Genomic DNA, 13,908 nt, shown 5'->3' on the forward strand with positions numbered 1-13,908 from the left:
AGGTGCAGGGCCAAATTGTGAATGGCAGTCTAAGCCTCTCAAGGAGTTTGGGTTTTATGCTTCTCAACACACTTAGGAAAGACAGAGTTTATAATGTCTGTCACCTACAATTGTTAAAATTGAAGGTTAGACCATACAAATGAAGCACTTGAAGCCAGATTCTGTAGCCAAATTTGTCTAAAGAAGCGACAGGAGGAAGAAAGGGAAATGACAGAAAGCATTCAGGAGTGCAATGTGCTTTTCTCACCTGAAGGTGCTGGTGCAAGGTACGTATCTGACCCTCTTCAGTAGCATCTTGTATTCTGATCCTCGCCACTCATCAGTCAAATAACAGCCCTGCCTATCCCACTTCATAGTTATGAAGACTGATATAGTTTGGCTGTGCCCCACCCAAGTCTCATCTTGAACTGTAGTTACCATTAATACCCACGTGTCATGGTGGGGAGACCTTGTGGGAGGTGATTAGATTATGGGACGGTTCCCCCATGCTGTTCTCACGACAGTGAATTAATTCTCATGAAATCTGATGGTTGTACAAGGGGCTCTCCCCCACTTCACTCTGCCCTTCTCTTTCCTGCTGCCATGTGAAGGACATGTGTGCTTCCCCTTCCACCATGATTGTAAGTCTCCTGAGGCCTCCCCAGCCATGCAGAACTGTGATTCAATTAAAGCTCTTTCCTTTATAAATTACCCAGTCTTGGGTATTTCTTTGTAGCAGCATGAAAATGGACTAATGCAAAGACTAAGTGAACAGTGACCAGGAAAGGAGTATGCACTTCTTCATCCCCTCTCTCCTTATAGTTCTCCAGCTTGAGATAGATATATCACTCTGACCCACATACTCGGAGATTTTATTCTTCAGAAGCCAAGAGATTCTTTCTCTGACGGAGTTTCCCATGGCTTGGAAGATAACCTCTGACTCTCTAAGCCAGTAATCAAGGCTGCTGGCCTCTTCTCCGTTCATTCTACTCATGAACCCAATGCTCTGGTCATGTGGAATTCCAAACGTGATATAAAAACAGAGAAACAAAATGAGATGATTCCTTTTACATTCTGCAAACTGATTCCCCACTCCCACACACAGATACAAGGCAAATGAAAAAGCCCCAGCTAAGAATTCAGCCATCTCTGCCTTGCACATGTTTCCATTGCCCAGTTTTCCCCTTTTGGTGGTTGTCCTGAGTTCACCCATTCTTAGGCCTCCCTCCACTGGGAAGTTCTTTTCTGATTTTGGTGCAGCCACCAGTGAGATCTCTTCCCTTTGTACCCACAGCAAATGACATTTCCAATGTCACTTTAACCTCTACAAACCACCTCTTGAACTTAGAGTAAAAATAGAGTCACATTTGTTGGATGCTTCCAGTTGAGCTCTCAGGTCCCCAGATGTTTTGTGACTGCATACATCAGTCCATCTTATGACTTCATTATGGTACAGTGTTATATTTTTGGAGTACTCTCTCAACAACAACAACAACAAAAAACTGTTAAAAATGAACAAGCAGAACAACCATCGCAACAACAATAAACAAAACGTGAGCTTATGAAATCCCCAAAGTGATGTCAGCCCAACCTCTAAGATGAAGCAAGAGTGGTATCAGATCAAGAGCATTTCTCCCATTGCTTTCAGCTGCCAAATCTGTCCCTTTAGAAACTGCTAATCTCTGCTCTGACAGGCCATACGGCTTATCTTGCTACAAGGCCTCACTTGTCCAATTGTCACGCCACTTGCTGTGGTTCTTGAAGGAAGAACATGCTCAATATTCTTAGCCAAGCCAGGCCAAGAAGTCCTTGCTGTGGAGCTCTCTATTTGAAAGCCCTCATGCTCAGCTCTCTCAGTTACATAGCCAAGTTATCAGCTAGACCCAAGAATTCTGGTTAAGGTAATGACAGCATCTGATATATCACCAACCTAGAAACCCTGTGTCCTTTCCTTCCTGGGAATTGACATAAGGGGACAGGCAGATTTTTCATGCACAAAGGATCAGACTGCTTTTCTCTTATATAATGGGGTGACATTCTGATCCTTCCAAGAGATGTCCCTTTAGTTCCGCAGTTTCGTTTTAAGGAACTCTAACCTCAGTGAGAAAAGAGTGATGTATCTTTCCAGTAGAGGCTCATCATGGGATTCCAAAAATATCTGCATGTATGTTCAGATTTGAAAAGTACCCTATTCTGTTTTTCCCCGCTTCTAGGAGATACTGCTCTTGATGAATCAAAAGTGGTTTCCTGGCATGTGTCTTTCTGAGAACAGAAGGAAAAACAACACTTAATCACCAGCATATATCCTACCACAATCAATTTCATGACTGTAAGGGAATTGCACCTTTTCTTGCTAATATGTGTTATTAGGCAGTAGATTTGTTGAGAATAGGAATTGCATCTTACTTATATCCATAAAGCATTAGACCTTAATTCTACCCATGCATGGTTTCTAAGATAGAGCCTGATGCAGAGTTGCACTCTAGTGATTTACTTATTATTTCACTAAAGAAAAAAGATTGAATGAGTGCATTGATCTCCTGCTAAAGTCATTTCTGGGTGCCATGTTCAAAATGAAAAAGGGCTTCTATCTATGGTCACCAAAATTATATTTCTGAAAAGGATGCTTAAGTTTTCCTTTGATAAGCTCTCTTACATCTTACCTATGTTCCTAGCTATCTTTATAAAGCAGAAATAAGCTCAGAATTATCTAATAACAAATACAAATGGAAGTACTATGTGCAAAGACCCCTGTAGAATCCCAGGATGGAAACACCTTGCATTAAAAAAAAAAAAGGAACAGTCTTTTCCTTGCTAATACAGGATAAGAGTGATGTCAGAATATTTCAGAATATATGTGCCTACTTATCAACAGGTGTTAGTTTAAAGACAGTGTATACAGGTCCTGGCTCTAGCTTTGCTGCCAACCTACTAAGCTAACTTGGATAAGTCTTTATCTGTCTCTGGGGCTCAGTTTCATTTTCTCCAAAAAGCAGTGGCAGGAATATAGTATCTCTGTGCTCACTTGGAAAACCACATCCCCGTTTATTCATCTCCTGGAAGCTCCTATGGATTACATGCCTAAAATCAGACATGCTGCTCTAGCTCACAAGCCCTTCCCCTCAACACTGACCCTCATCTGACTGGTGAGCCAGCCAAGACTCAGTATTTACCATCATGATGTGTCCAAAGAGAACTGCTGTGGTCTGGTAGTGGGGATTTGGGGTTTTCAAAAGCCTGAACAGTGGCTCTTTACTGCTCCCTGGTGGTGCAAGTAGGTTTCTGCTGATGTCCAAAGAAAATGTTTTCTGAGATGTAGACTCGGCTCTTATCTACGGAAGGCTTAATGAGCCAAATATGTAACATGCCAGCACAATGCCTGCTACCAAGTAGCTGCTGAATAAATGCATATTTATTTGTCCCTTCCAAAGGAAACCGGCTACAGATGGTTATGTTTTGAAGATTCTTTAAAAGTATTACCATTGTAGAGTAGGAATTTAGAGCATATAACAATAATGCTAATGATAATAAAAAACAATAGCAGTAAATCATGGGTATTTATTATATAACACCAAAAAACTAAAAGTAATCAGCAAGCAAAAGAGGGGTATACAAACTGAAAAATGAAAATTCATGTATTCACTCATTCTTTTATTTATAATTCATGAAGATGATAGGAATAAGGGAGGTCTGACACTTACTAGAGTCCACATTTTTCCATGTTTTCCATGTTGATATATAATGCCTTGAAAAACCTAATCATGTAGAAGTTAATAGCCTCATTCTACATAGGAGGGAACTGAGGCTTGGGGAGACAAATAGCATGCTGAACATTCAAAGGGCAATGTGTGGCCAGCATCTATAATTTAATCCAAGTATTCCTTGCCCCCAACCATTGCATTTTCTAATATGTCATTCAGCTTTCTGAGGGCTCTAAGATCTCTTCATCGTCTACCTTTGTATAGATGGAGAGACAATGGCTCAGACAGAGTTGCCGTTTCTCCAGTGGTATGCAGGTAAATGTTTACCAACCAACTCAGGGTGGTGGTAGGCAGGGACCGATCTATGGTATTTGCTGATTTCTCTATTTAAAAAGTCCTCTCATCATGATCTATTTTACTGAATGTGGTGTTGGAAAGTAATGTGCACAATGGACTCTTGTGTGCTGTCAGCACATCACTGCTCCTAAGTTTTATAGTGACAGCTTGCAAATATTTATTGAGTATCAACATATTCCAGACTGATGTGAACAAGAACTCAAGTGGCTGTGCCAATTCCAGCTCTCTTCTGCTTTCTGGCTCTGGACAATGGAACCCGAGATGTCATTCTGCTTACGACCTCACCAACTGACCATTTTAGCCTCTGATTCTGCCCTTCTCCTACGATTCTGGACTCATGATATGAGAATATTAAGTACCAAGGTGAGGTGGCAAGACATCCATGAGTTACTATGTGCCTATAGTAATGCCCTTTAGTGTGGGGAACAGACGCCCCTCTCACAGTGTGGTACCAATCAGTACCAGCTAGATCTCTGCAATATGCTTATCTCAGTGGACTCTACGCTTTGTGAAGGCAGAATATCTATGTTTTTATACACAGTTGCATTTCTAGAGCGTAGAAAGATGGACTGATCCACTGTAGGTACATAATAAATACTTGCTGATAGCCATGGAATTAGAATTTCACTGTTGATATAAATTGCTTATTATTCTATGATTATAGAAAGAACATTTAAACCCTCTGGGAGTCAGTTTCTCTATCATTGAAATGAATAAAATACTAGCTACTGTGAAAGCTTTTATAGGATTATAATACTGTACGTTAAGTGCTAGGTATATTGAAGAAAATAAAGAGAAGAATTCTTCGTTCTTTCTTCTTTTTCTTCTTCTCCTTCTCCTTCTCATCCTCTTTCATCTTCCTCTCCTCCTCCTCTTCTTCTTTTTCTCCTCCTTCTTCTCCTCCTCTTCCTCCACCTCATCTTCCTTCTTTCTCTTCTTCCTCTTCCTATTCTTTCTTCTCCTCCTCCTTTCTCTTCCTCCTGCTTCTCCCCCTTTTCCTCTTCTTCCTCCTTCTCCTCTTCTTCTTTTCCTCTACTTTTTCTTATTATTACTGTCACTATTATTATAACTATTATTGTTTAAAGCTTTTCCTATTTTCAAGAACACCCTAATATAAATCAGGCTTAAGAGAGAGGTAGATTCTGATTGCAATACCCTATATAAGTTTGGCAAAGATATTTACATCATGCATTTCATCCAATACTCATAACCTCCCTCTCTTAAGGTAGATATCATGCAGTTCATTTTGTAAGTGAAGAGTGAGGTCTGAACATTTAGTAGCTCCTGCAATTTTTGCACGCACAAAAAGCTTCTCTGCTTGGATAACTCTTCTGTGGTGTGCTTAAAAGCCAAGCTTGATTGTTCTACCATATTCAAAGGCTACTTTCTGTACCTGAGGCGGAGTTTGCTGTTTCCCTCTTTGTGCTCCTGTTGCATGGGATAACAGTATCTACCATTGCAGCTTTTACTTGTCATTTATTCTTCCTTTTATTCAAAGACTATTTCTTGATGGCCTCCTGGCTGTCAGAAATTTTGCTCAGGCTTTAAGAATATAGTGAGTAGCAAAACAGATCAAACTTTCTGATCAAACAAAGAAAAGATGTAGTGAGACATAGACATTAATCAAATAACCCTAAACACACTGTATATTAAATAAACAGGCAACTGGAATTGAGACAGCAAAAGGCAGCTTGAGATTAGCCTGATTTTCTTTAAGTAGGGGTAGCCTAATCCATAATCATTCTACTAAGGATTTCAGGTTTTATCTTAAGAAGAAGAGGAATCTTCAAAATAATTTAAACAGAAGAGTGACTTGATCAGAATTTAATTTTAAAATACTAGTGTCTTTGTTTTATAGAGAATGCAGCTGTTTTCTACACTACTTAAAGACAGAGACCATATTCAGAATTCCTGTAGTATCTAGCAAAATAGCTGGCATACAGTAGGCACCTAGGATTGTTGTTAAAACAGTGAATGAAATATAGCAATAGCTGAGATTTATGCATATATGTATGTATTATTGCATAATTTATAATCTTGTCAGTGATCTACTCAAGTAGCCACTGTTTTGCCGATTGAGAGTGGAGAAAACTAAAATCCCATAGGATGGTGTTACTTGGTGGAGTTGGTGGCTGGTGAAACCAGAATTCAAACCTGGCCTGTGAGATTCCATTGGGGCTGCATTCTTTCCACAGCAGTATCCCCTGACCCATGACTATCTTTTATCTCATCCTCTGTAATATAATGAAATCACATAGGTGAAACAACAAGGTAGATTCTGAGAGAATTAAAGCTTTTGCCAAGTACCCGTTCTCTCCCAGTTTCTTAGGCATTGGAGGTCATTCTTATCTAATGCCTCTTTGACATCATAAACATCCTAACTGCTCACTCATCCATCCATCTTCCTGTTGCATCTTCTTCAAAGCTCCAAGGGATAAAATAGGCCCCCCGTATAGCTGTCTAACTTGGGCTAAGTTTCAAGACTTTCAGTCGATGCCTGAAAACACAGATAGTACTAAACCCTATATACACTGTATTTTTTTCATATGCGTACTTACCTATGATAAAGTTTAAATTATAAATTATGCACAGTAAAATTTTTACAACAGTAACTAATACCGAAGTAAAACAGTCATAAAAAATACTGCCCCCTATTTCATAGATAGAAGATTCATTCTTACCCTAGATCTTAGCAACCTCAGCATACCATTTATATTTTCTCATTAGGTAGAAAACTTTTACATTTTCCCTTAAAGAAAATACTTTTTGTGGCTTCTCTCCGGTATAGCTGAATTGCCAGAATCACTACTCTTGCACTTTGCAATTATTACTAAGTAAAATAAGGATCACTTGAACACAAGCAGTGTGATACTGCAGTAGTTCATCTGTTAACCAAGATGGCTGCAAAGTGACTAACAGATGGGTAGTGTACATGACATGGAGACACTGGACAAAGGGAGGATTCATGTTTCAGGCTGGATAGGGCAGGACCATGTCAGATTTCATCACGTTACAGAGGCTGGAATAAAATTTAAAGCATATGAATTGTTAATTTCTGGAATTTTTCATTTAATATTATGAGACCATGGATGACCATGGATAACTGAATTCATGGATACAGGGGATACTGTACCCTTCTGCTCAGCATCAATTTCAACACCAGCTTACAGTGCCTTATCATGATTCAGTGTCTCTAGATCCCAATCAATGTGGGTCAAACCAGTCGGTCTTCATTTTTCTTTATCAGAAACGCCTATACCAGCATCCTAGAAGGCTACTTCCAACTTCTACAGTAAATTTATCCTACAGAATTTTGAATTCAAGATCTTCTATGGTATTTTATAGCTTGTGTATCAATAATTGCTTTGGCACCCAGTAACAGAAACCCTAAAACAAGTGTCATAAATAAATCATGAGTTTTCTTTCTCATATATAAGAAGAAATCTAGGGGCAATTAATGCAGGGCTTCTCTGGCTGCTTCAAGATGCCAGTAGAGATGTGGGTTCTTCCTGTTCTTTTCACTGAGCCCTTCTTTAGCATGTGTTTCCACCAAAATGGTGGATTCTCTTCCAGCATTACAGTCATGATCTAAACCAAAAAAGGAGGGAAGGGCAAAGCATAAAGTGTACATGCGGGCTGAGTGGACCCCCTTTTAAAGACCTTTCTCTGCAGGCTTGCTAACAGCTCTGACTATGTCTGATTGGCTAGAACCCAGCCATATGACCACTTCCAACTGATGTTTTTAGTTGGGCTATTAATGTTGCCATTAATGTTACCTAAGCAGTCATTTACTAAATGCCAAGGTGCTCTCCATCTTATCTCACTTGTTTCTCAGATCAGCCCTTTGAAGAATACATTATGAATGGGAGGTGTAGAGTGGGTTTTCTGCCTTCTGCAGCTACAAGTAAAATTGGGTCCTGACTGTTCCAGTGCCCTCTCAACAACTACAGCCTTTTTTCTCCCTCTGAGACAATCTTTCACGAAAGACCACATTACCATTGGGCGTCAGCATTTTAATTTTTCCATAATGAAATAGTTGTTTTTTTGTGAAATGACATGGGTCCCACAAGGCTGAGAATTAAGGAAAGCAAAAACAACCTAAAGGGTATGAAGAGGATTCACGGAAGCTAATCTCACACTGGAGACAGGTAGGTTTTAAAAATTCCTACCCTACCCTTTATTCCAGTGGTTCTTAATTGTAACCAATCATCAAAATCATCTGAGAAGGTTTGGAATAATATATGTTTCTCAATCCCAACTGAAGAGTCTCTACTTCAGGATACTTCATGTAGAAACCACTGCTGTATTTTTTTTAGATGACTCTGAAGGTCTCTGTGGTGCCCTCTGCATAGAAACTGGCTTATTCTTTCTGAATACATAACTGTTATCATGATATCATGTTATCATACACTCTGTATGTTTTGTGAATGCACCACCTCATGGAAACGCAATGTTTGTGTGATATAAATAGCATTTTTATTATCATTTTCCTGATAATGCAATAGAGGCTTATGAAGTAAAAGTCACTTGATTAAGGTCACATAACTAACATATGGTGTTTCCAGGATCCCCAGCCAAGTCAGCCTGACTTTAAAACCAAGGATTTTTCCACTCTGACATGTTGCCATGAACTGAGTCTGTCTAGGGAGAACATTCTTCAGGCATGCCAGAATCACTTCTCACCAGCATCCCCGCAGACTCCATGCTGACTAATAAATGCCTACACAAATCTTATATCATTGCTTCCCAGAAGTCCCTGCCTCCACGGTTTCCTCAGACCTGTTCTGAAGGCCCCAGAGGAGTGACACATATCATCTATCCAGACAAATTGGGAACAGGTTGAAGGAGGGCTAAGGAATAATGGGAATATCGAGCCAGGCTGGAAAATGGACATTCCAAACAATTTTCAGTTGGCACAAAGTGATTTTTCCTTCAGCATTTTTCCTCTTCCAATTTTGTAATTCATGTTTATTTCAAGCAAAATTCAGTCCATCTGTATCTGATTCATTCACACTTAATTTATCAGCAGACTGCGCTGTCAGAGAAATAGATGCCAATGGGCCTCTAAGGTTTTACAATGAAGTCGGGGCCTGTCTGAAATGCCAGGGCAAGGTGGCCTGTGAGAAATATATAAAGGAGCAGGTGAAGTTGGTTTCACACCTTTTATTCTAATATGCACATTTCCCCCTTTTGCTTTCTGTCTCAAGCAGCTTGATGGTGTTTAAAAATAGTTTTATAATCAGAGTTCTATACCAGTCTTTTTCTGTCTTCTGGCTTGTTTCATCGGCTCATAAACATGCTCACATTTCTCTCATCCTAAAACACAAAACAAACATATCCCCAAACAAAGAGACGTTAACCCCAAGTACACTTCTCCCCCTCTATTCACCCTCAAAAGCATCTCCATACCAACTTCACGGAAGTCTTCACTGTGCACCTTGTCACCCCTACTTTATTTCTCATTCCTCTGTTACGTACATCTGCCTCCCCCTCTGCCGAGTCCTTCTATTGAAAGTCACCTTGGAATTGCCAAACTCAGTGGTTATATTTTTCTTGCTATCTGATCAGTTTCTGCTACATTTGAGGTTGCTGACAGTTTCCTCTTTCCTCACACTCTCTGCTGTATGGCTGTTGGTTTCTGCGGTTTCCTTCCATCCTTTTCTTCATCTTCGTTTTCTTCTTTTCGGTCTCAAACTTTCCCTTCTTTCCGTTTTCAAAAACAATGTAATCTATGCCCTGAAGGCCCTGGGAACACAGTATCTGCTTCAAAGCCCACTCTGCCATTTTCAAACAGTGTGACTTTGGACAAGTTTATGAAGCTTCGCTATGCGTCAGTTTCCTCAACTGAAAATTAGAGAAAAATATAGAGTTGATAGGAAGATTAAATGACTTTATCACTCAGAACATTCTTCAAACAGCACCTAAAGCCATAACTACTCAAAAGATTTAACTGATAGTTGCAGTACTAAACACAATCTAATGATTTGTAAATGCTTATATAGTGAGGTTGATGATAGATAATAATATATTCTAATGAAATCATCATGAATTTTTAAAATTTAGGTTGAATGTGTATTCTGCTCTATAGGAAAAACAATGTCCAAACCTCTATATGTAAAAAAGTCTATGTGTTTTACTGATGTATATATACCAAAATTTAGAAACTAAGATTAAACTATTGCCTAATAATTCATCAAACAATAAAACCTAATGTAATAATGATTTATTGTTTAATTACTATTTTAACTTTCAAAGTGCTTTTCTCTTGTTTTGATTGAAGCCATCAAAATATTGGCCAAGTATGGTGTACACTTAAGGGTTCTACAATTAAAGGGCAATTCTATTTTACATGGCCAAAATGATAGTAAACATACCTTGCAAATAATCTTTTACTGAATGCAAAATTCTGTGCAAATTATTATTGATGCTTTTAAATTTACTTGCATGTGGACCAATAATGGAAGGTACCATACACATTGAAACTGGTCAATGTATTAGAGTAATGGGGTTGCCAAACAGGGAGGTACCTGGACCCTGAAAAATAAAGTGAAATAGGGGAGGTTTATATGATTTTTTATTTTAGCTTTTCCTGAAGAGATTTCCCATGTAATGTAAAAGGAGGCAACTGGAACTCAAGAAGGAATCATTCATCATCATTGTTGACTTGAAAAATCAGCAAAGTTTGGATTTGGCTCAATGACTTGAAAGTGAGGGGAAATCCTACAAAGGAGAGAACGTAAAGGAGGGAACCCCAAGTCTGCATATAAGCATTGCCCAAGGCTAGTTGACTATGCAAGTATGAGAGATATTCTGAGGTATCTGGCAGAAAACTGCGAGTAGAAATATGTAAGACAGTCACATTTGTCTCATCATAAAACATTTCAGCTGCTGCTCACTCTTGGGGAGAGAGAATATGAGGGTTAAGTCAAATTAACTATGTGGTGGAATGAAAATCAATACTCTTAAGAGGAAAATACAGAACTCAGTGTCTATAATATATAATTCATAATTTTCAATGTACAATAAAAATGACTACACCTGTGAATAAGGATTTGTAAGCAAGGAAAAAGAAACTATGCAAGCAAAGTCCCTGAAATGATACAAATGCTGGAAATAGCAACAACTTTAAAGCAACTATAATAAATACGTTCTAGAACTTAAAAGAAAATATGGCCATTACAAATGCCCAAATATCAACCAAAAAATAGAAATCCTAGAATCAAGGTGTGAAATAACTAGAATTTCAAAATCATTGAATAGTTTAAACAGACTATTAGAGAAAGCAGAAGAAAGGGTCTAGAAGACAGATCAAAAGAATGTATTCAACCTGAAGAACGGAGAGGAAACATTAAAAAAATAACACTATGGACTGAGAGGAGGTGGGGATGGTTAATGAATAAAAATAATTCAGTTAGAAAAAATGAATGAGACCTAGTATTTGCTACATATACACCATGGAATACTATGGAGCCATAAAAAGGAATGAGATAATGTCATTTGCAGGGAACATGGATGAAGCTGGAATCCATTATCCTCGGCAAACTAATGCAGAAACAGAAAACCAAACACCTCATATTCTCCATTACAAGTGGGAGCTGAATAATGAGAACACAAGGACACAGAGAGGGGAGCAACACACACTGGGGCCAGTCCAGGGAGGGCTGTGGGGGACAGAGAGCATCCGCAAAACATAGCTAATGCATGTGGGGCTTCAGATCTAGGTGATGGGTTGATAGGTGCAGCAAACCCCTATCACTTTTACCTATTAACAAACCTGCACATCCTGCACATGTACTGTGGAACTTAAAATGAAATAAAGAAATTCTGGAAAAAAAAAAAACTGGGCAAGCCCTAGTAATAGAAAATAGATTAGTGGCTTTCAGGAACCGGTCATGGTGGTGGAAGGATTCTGTATTCTCTTTTCAAGGAAACACAATTAAAATGTAAATGAGTAGAGAAATGTAACAACAAAGCACTGGAAAAAGTGTATACATCAACTCTAATTACAAAGAAAAAAGCTGCAGTGGTCATATTATTAGTTAAAAGGGACTTCAAGGCACAGAGTATTATAAGAGACATGTAAGGACATTGCATAACGATAAAAGAGTGAATTCAGTAGAACTGCGTAAACTCATAAATGTATATGTGCCAGGTTAAAGGAGGCAATAAACAAATTCACAACTAGACTTAGGAACTTTAACCCTCTTATTGCAGCAGTTTGTTAAAAAATAACCAGGCCAAAAAAAAAATGAAGTTATAGAAGATTTATTATTATTTATCATTGAACTGACTTTTATAGAAAACTACATCTAATAACTGCGTAATATACATTCTCTTCAATTTCACTTGGGATATTCCCCAAGAGAGAAATTATGTCGGATCATAGAAAGTGTCAGTGACCTAGAAAAAAATTGCTTTCTTAGAGAATTTATTCATTGACCTCAACAAAACTAAATTTGAATTTGATAGGAATAAAATATCTAGCAATGTATCTATCATCTGGAAGTTAAACATAACATAATTTATGGGTCAAAGGAAAAATAATGCAGAAAACTAGAAATTATTATATACTGAATGATATTAAGAGTATGCATGTTAGAATTGTTAGACGGCTTCCAAGGTAGTGCTTAGAGAAAATAAAATAGTTTAAATGTTTTTACTACGAAAGAAAAGATTTAGAATCAACAATCTAAATGTCCACATTAAGAAGATGAACAAATAAACTCAAAATTAGTAAAAGAAAGGTAACATAAAGTTCACAGCAGAAATCAACAAAACAAAAAATCAATAGAGAATAAAAATAAAGTGAAAAGTAGGTCCCTAGGAAAGTGTAAGAATTTGATCTATCTCTAATGAAGACTCATCAAAAATAAAAACATAAATTCCTTATATAATAGAAATGATATTACTAAATGTTCTATACATATTACAAGGATAGTAAAATAATATTAACAACATTCCAACAAATTTAACAACTTAGGTAAAATGGGAAAAACATTCTTGAAAAAACATGCAACTTATAAAAAAGTGACCAAAAAAACTTTAAGTAGCTCTATGCCTTTTAAAGGTCTAAACCCCAAATCAGAACTATTGGCATCATGCAGTACCTTATTAAAATGAAAATTATGCAGCTTCACCTCAGAACTACTGAACTTGAAACTCTGAAAGTGATACTCAACAATTTGTGTTTTAAAGGCGCTATAGGTCATTCTGATGTATGCCAAAGTTTGAGAAGTGCTATTTTTAACAAATTAGAAACATTACTGTGAAAAATATTTCTACAAAGAAAATTTGGCTTCAGCCATTGTTACTGGTGAATGTTATCAAATATTTAAGGAAGAAATGGTAGTAATTATAAACTTTTAGCAAATAATAAAGAAAAGAACACTTTCTCGCCCCTTTTATGAGGCCATTGCCCTGAGAGAAAAAACCTAAAAAGATATTCCAAGCAAAGAGAAAATGTGGTACATATACACCATGGAATACTATGCAGCTATTAAAAAGAAAGAGATCATGTTCTTTGGAGGGACATGGATGGGGCTGCAGGCCATTTTCAGAGATAAACAGAGAAACAGAAAACCAACAGAAAAACTAACAGCAAATTAACAGAAAACCAAATACCACAGGCTCTCACTTGTAAGTGGTAGCTGAATGATGAGAACACATGGACACATAGAAGGAAACAACACACACAACACACACTGGGGCCTTTTGGAGCTTTGAGGGTCTGAGATAAGAAAAAATAACTAATAAGTATTAGGTTTCATACCTGAGTAATGAAGTAATCTGTGCAATAAACCCCATGACACAAGTTCACCTATGCAACAAATCTGCACTTGTACCCTGAACTTAAAAAAACACAAAAGTTAAA

This window comes from Cebus imitator, unplaced genomic scaffold, assembly GCF_001604975.1.
Source record: "Cebus imitator isolate Cc_AM_T3 unplaced genomic scaffold, Cebus_imitator-1.0 Scaffold320, whole genome shotgun sequence".
NCBI lineage: Eukaryota > Metazoa > Chordata > Mammalia > Primates > Cebidae > Cebus > Cebus imitator.